This window comes from Anoplophora glabripennis, unplaced genomic scaffold (genome assembly GCF_000390285.2).
Source record: "Anoplophora glabripennis isolate ALB-LARVAE unplaced genomic scaffold, Agla_2.0 scaffold1, whole genome shotgun sequence".
Taxonomy (NCBI): Eukaryota; Metazoa; Arthropoda; class Insecta; order Coleoptera; family Cerambycidae; genus Anoplophora; species Anoplophora glabripennis.
Window position 1 is genome coordinate 3,529,167 of NW_019417028.1, and position 6,214 is coordinate 3,535,380.

The 6,214-nt window shown below is 34.4% G+C and overlaps 1 protein-coding gene and 1 long non-coding RNA gene across 3 annotated transcripts in view; one reads left to right on the forward strand and one right to left on the reverse strand.

Moving 5' to 3' along the window:
• LOC108916941 overlaps nucleotides 1-6,214 on the forward strand; it is a 146,205-nt gene that overhangs the window by 64,238 nt on the left and 75,753 nt on the right. The window contains exon 2 of one of the 2 annotated variants that reach the window (XM_018723294.1): nucleotides 1,962-2,012. The exons of the other annotated variant lie outside the window; for it this stretch is intronic. The gene's annotated coding sequence lies outside the window, so the exon portion shown is untranslated. The remainder of the gene's footprint in view (nucleotides 1-1,961; nucleotides 2,013-6,214) is intronic. 2 annotated transcript variants of the gene reach the window in all.
• Nucleotides 1,805-6,214, reverse strand: part of LOC108916957 — a 75,271-nt gene continuing 70,861 nt past the window's right edge. Inside the window, exon 3 of the long non-coding RNA XR_001964791.1 lies at nucleotides 1,805-1,851. This is a non-coding gene — a long non-coding RNA (uncharacterized LOC108916957). The remainder of the gene's footprint in view (nucleotides 1,852-6,214) is intronic.

A 6,214-nucleotide genomic window follows, 5' to 3' on the forward strand; every position in this document is an offset into this window, starting at 1 on the left:
TAGTGAAGGGCAAAACGGGTCATTTTTAGGATTCGGGTCACCGGATCCGGGTCTCTTCAATGAGCCGAATCTATGATCCGGATCCCGGGTCGTCGGGTCGGTCGCTTCGTTCTGGATCCGACGTTGACTGAACGGTTCTGGTTGTGGGACTGTATTAGAATCTGGGGTATTAGTGCTGGGCGATAATATCCGATGTTTGGAAAGCATCGATGTTTTTCTGTCGATGGTTTGTCAATTGTCATCGATGTTAGAAAGTTCGAAACATCGATTCCAATATCGATGTTTGCCTTTCGATGTTACTTGCATACATCGCAAAAAAGAGCAGTTCTTTAGTAATAGTAATATTTTATTTGACACAATTGACACAAATCAAATATAATAGTATATTACATTATAGATAAGCATAAGGCCGTTATATAGGTATATTTTATGTTTTCTTGAACCTTTTGAATCTAAAAAAATTGTTGTTGTTGTTGTTAGACATGAAGATCCATTGCTGTGGTGGTATGAAAGGAAAAATATATATCCAAAATTATATCATAAATAGCTATTATATCCACTTATCAAAAAATAAAAAAACGATTTAAATAAATAAAATATATCCTTAAAGGTTGCAAGGTAAGTTAGTAGAAAGATAGGTATCTAAATATCTACTAAATCCTATAGTCTACATTATTTTTCACATAATAATTCACTTGACATGAGAGAATAAAACTGTTTTTATTTTACTAAACAAAATCGAGCAGCTGATGGAAATAACGAGCCAATAAAATATATCATAATCATCTGATGTCACCGCTCTCGCTACTGCAGGTGGCTCAGCCGCATGAATGGGCAGAACGGGTCATCATAATGATTGATCTAGATGACCCGGGTCACTAAAATACACGAGTCTTCCCATCACTACATACGGGTCTCGGGAGCGGCGGCGTACTCCGTAAACCTCTGCGATCAATTTCATTACATAGTGCCACAGCACGGCCATACGAGATTAGCTGAGGTCCGCGACCCGAGTGATCCGACAGAACTTATATCGGGATTCGGGTCAGTCAGATCATCGTAAAGATCCGAATCTTTGATCCGGGTCAGACCCGACCCGCCCATCACTAATCCTAATATATTCTGAAAATAAGTAATAAGTATATACAATCATTTGACCAAAACTATTAAAATTTGTATTAAACAAACAATACATTAATATACAATACAAAACATGTTTGTATAAAATCTAAGTAGATCATAAAATGAAGAATAGAATTCGTTTAACAGTAAGTATCAAATATTTATTTTAAATGCTGCCTATTTTTAAAGTAAAGAAATTATATTTCTGGATAGAAATTTAAAGTATTTAAATAAATAATTTTCTTGAAAGAAGAAAATAGTTTCTTACGTATAAACGTGCGATACATTAAAATCAAATGTTGTACATTTGAATCAAGATTTTTTTTGCGTGTGGACCCAAAATTCCTGAAAATTTTTTTGAATTTTGTAAATAACTCGAATATGTATTAATCGATTTTGATTATTTTTGGTGTGTGGACTTTTGCTGTCAATCTACAATACAAAATTTTCACGAACTTCGAAGCCACGTTATTCTGGGACACCCTGTATTTTTGACAATACTGCAAACGCAATTTTTTTTCTAAATATAAAATATGGATATACCTAGATGATAAAATCAAAAAATCGAAACTCCTTCGCTAAACAAATTATAAGCTAACTAGTTTTGCATTTTTATCGTATTGAGACCATGTCACTTGAAGTTAGTTAAAATTTGTCACAGAAATTATAAAAAAATTGTACTTACTTATGGTGGGGCCTGGGATTGCTAGCTCTACGGAGGCCCATTTTCTAAAAGAAAAAAATTATTTTATTTTTGAGAGTCAGTTTACAGCCTATTATTTTAATTTATCAATTACATTACAGTTAAAATACCCCATTAAACTTTTTTTATTTTTCAGGTAAGCGGACGCGTCAACATCCATCATCCAACTCGATAGAGCGGAAACTACGTAAGTTTTTCGTAAAGCTCCTACAAATGGATTAATAATAGCTTCTTTGTCACGTTTAATTAAAAAAAATCAAATTACGGGAGATTGATTCGGAGGAAGCACTGGACTTAGACTTTTTTGTTAAAGTACATCTGGCATAAAAACAGATGGGATAATAATTGATCCTATAATTCTAAATGAGAATATAACCGAGTTCTTTGATCATTCAGTCAAAATTCCTTTTGTAATACTTCAACTAATCTAGATACACTTCTGTAAGAAAAAAATTATTTCTAGGTCGAAATAATACGGTTGCCTCAAAGGTAAAGGCTTTTAAGGCATTTTATTAGAAAGCACCTATGACGACCGTCGAAAATTTTGACAACTCTGTTTTATTTTTCTTGTACGTAACTGTAAATAGATTTTCTAGTTAAATAAAAACTGTATTAAATATATTATTTGTAACTGGATAGATCAGGTGCTATAACTTTAATCTAAAGGAAATATGGTGAAAAATATGTATTTTAATAGAGAAACATTGTAGCAAAGTACTGCTCTTTTTTAAAAACAAATATATATATATATATATATATATATATTTTTATCTAAAACATTTTCTTAATACCTTTACTTATTTTTATTGTAGCTGTAATTTTCAATGATAAATTTATTGGTCATTTTGACAAATTAAAAACAAAAAACAACTGGATCACGCAGAGTATCCTGCGTATGTACCTTTTACTCTTCTGAATTTTCATAATGGTACAATTTGCATTCTGAGCAGCTTCGCATGATTCGTCAGAATATTACTTGCAAAGCATGTGCTCTTTTTGGTACTTAGTTAAATTCAAAACATGAATAATTACTTTAATATTTAAATTTATTATATTTCGTCCATAAACAGCCAATTTTCTTTGGTATGCAAAACGAAACGATTTTTTCATAACTAATTATTTTAAGGACCAGCTTCTTAACCAATTGTGGGCAAAATTGGTATACATATAAACTCATTCCTGTCATTTTTTCTTTTATGATAAATTTGAGTGACGTGACAAGTAAAATATTGATTAACAAAATCAAAAACAAAAGTTGCATCCCGCAGCAACATTTATTTTTTGGTAGTAATTTATTTTTTCCGAATTATTAACAAAAAACATTTGTTTTTAATTACATAGTCATGAGCATATTCTTGTTTTAATTTTTTTTCAAGGACTGGTTTATTTTATTAATGTAATGTTAAAAAAAATAGCTATGTAAACTTTTTAAGACATGATGGCATACTTATATCTTCGATTTTCGTAAAAAAATGTATTTTTTTTTAATGTTTAGTACTTAGCCTTAATAAACTGAAGTGAAGAAGGTATAGTCTTTCCGATCTCAATTGAAGACCAAAGAGCTTGGCGGTATGTAGGTTCGGTCGCTACACAGCAACTCGGCATTGAAATATTTGAAAAACTTGTTCCCATATTTATTTAGCCATACCCATATACAGGTCTGGTCGCCCAGTTGAAGAATGCGCGCGGGCAAACGGCAAACAAACACAGCCGGACCGAGCGACCGGCCATAAATCTCAGTTGTCGACAAATTGCCTAGCAGTGCAGTGCAGCAATGCGGAATTTGATGTGATTCATATAATTTTAAATTATTATAGGCACCTTGAGAACATAAATAATTAAAATATGTGTTGGCCAAATGAACATATAAAAGAAATTTTCTACACACTATAATACAAATTTTTATTTTTTACCTTTAGCAGAAAACTTTTTTAGGGACGCCTATGAAACTCATTAAATTTTATTGCTATGCGTTTTTATACACGTTCAACTGACTTCGGAAAGATTATACTGTGTGTGGTTGGACATGCTATATGTATTATTCAGAAACCTAGAACGTTTGGAAAATATTAATTACTATGATTACTTTTACACTTTTTTAGTAGCATCATTCTTTACTGTGAAATTTCATCGCCATATTTCTGTAGCTACTTGCAATTGCAGAACAGTATTCATTTTTTTTTTACATGTCGTTACCTGTTTGTAATTCAATAGCCGTCAATGTTGGAGTTCAACGATACGTAAGATTATTTAATAAATGTTCAGCGTAGCAGGCGATGCATACCTCTGTCTCAGTTTGCAGCGGGTATAATGCATAATTAAAAATTGCACTATCAGTCTCAAAACAAAGATATTACATTGAAACTTACGTTATTGATTTTAAAATTATTGTTTTGAACCATTTGCATTCCCTGAAAGAGAACGTGGCAAATTTTCTATTGTATTTACTTTAAGTATCAGTGAAAACATTGTGGGAATTTTTTCTCGGTTTTTGTAAATGTGCTTTCAAAAAAATATATAAATTTGCGACTAATGAGGTTTGTAATAGCGCCAAATCAAACTGAATCATACATTCAACAAGGCAAATCATTGACATAAATTAAAAAGAGAACAGGGCCAAGAACTGTTTCTTGTGGAACTCCTGCATTAACATCCATGTTGATGTAGAATTGTTATGAATTAAATATTGTTGCCTATTACTGAGGTATGAATATATAAGACTGACACTGTTGCGAGTTGTGAAATCATAACAAGACTAAATTTTAGTGTAACCGAAACTTCTACTAAGCATCATTCCACTCTCACTTCCAATTAACAGAAATTGCTTAAGCTTTCTATATTCTGAGGAATTATTGTCAAGATACTACGACGCTTAAACTGGTATTGCGTGAAACAACTACTCTGCGTGTTAATTCCCCTACCAGCATTGATTTGCACCCACAATATCTAGCAGATATGATCTAGGATCAGTCTTCAACTGAACCCATCGGACATATACCGATTACCGGTTTCGAATTTATTTATTCTCATTAGTTTACTTTAGTTGGGATAACCGATGAATGATCAAGATGTTTTTCAAGCCTTAACCACAGACGAAGCCAGTATAGGTGAGATGTAATATTGGTACATCACATCACCGCCCTGCACACAATTACCAGGCAATAGAATTATGTTCCTACATGACCATGTACGTCGCAACGAGGCCCCATTCTCCCTATGCGGTTAACAAAAGGCAACAATTTATTACATCTCCTCGAGCGGGAATTTGCTTTGTCCTCAAAACAACAAAGAATCAAATTTAGCACCCACTGTCTCGGAACCGGGTTACGTGCGACACGTTTTTTCACGGCTCGGTCTCTCCCATTGTACTTATATTAAATTTGGGGGGGGGCTCTAATCTCCATTTATTTGCCCGCTCCCAGGGCGGCCCGTAAATCGATTAGGAAGGCGGCGCTCGTTGCGCATTTGTTTTTAATTAAACGTTATGTGGTCCGCGTCTAGAGGGCTTCGAGGGAAAAGTAGCCTCATGCATGGGGGGAAATTAAAATCGTAGCAGATGTTGCCGGGATAGAGACGTAGCGCCAGGGGGCCCGGCGACGTTTGTGTAATGGATACTTTGAGATATTCGGGGGCAATATTGTGCCGTTTAGCGAAATTAAATTGTTAACCCTTTGAAACATTATTTTATTTCCGTAACGGAGAATGCGGTTGCTTTATGTCTCAAAATAATTTATTTTGTTCCTTGTGAGTCGGTGGTCTAATAGAATCCGGTGATATATGCTATTTTATTTGGGGTCACTAAAAAATAGTGTGTATAGTACTCCAGTAACTGCAAAGGAAAATTGTAAGCATAGAGTAAGGGCCATTTTACACGAGGCCAGTTGTGAAGACATTCCACTAAGCCAATCCAATGATAAAGTTGAAGGCAATCCAATAAAAATTCAATTGAAGTTTATGGCCCATTTACACGAGGCCAGTTGTGAAGACATTCCATTAAGCCAATCCAATGACAAAGTTGAGGACAATCCAATAAAAATTCAATTGAAGTTTACACGTAGGCCAGTCCGTCATCCGCCAGGCTAGTATCTTTGTATAATCTATGTGGTCTAGTATATACGGTTGTGTAGAATGGATAGGCTAGGGCTAGGCTAGGCTTGGCTAGGAACGTACGTTCTCACAAATGCCATTACACAAGCCAATCCACTTCTTGAGTGGTGGGGGACGCTATTGGCTCCTAAAATTAGAAACCGTTCTAATTAGTGGAGTGGCTTGGGACAATGGCTGGAGACATTCCATTTACAGGACTGTCTCATTTACACGATGCCAATGTTGGATTGGCTTAGTGGAATGTCTTCACAACTGGCCTTGTGTAAATGGGTCATTATGCTT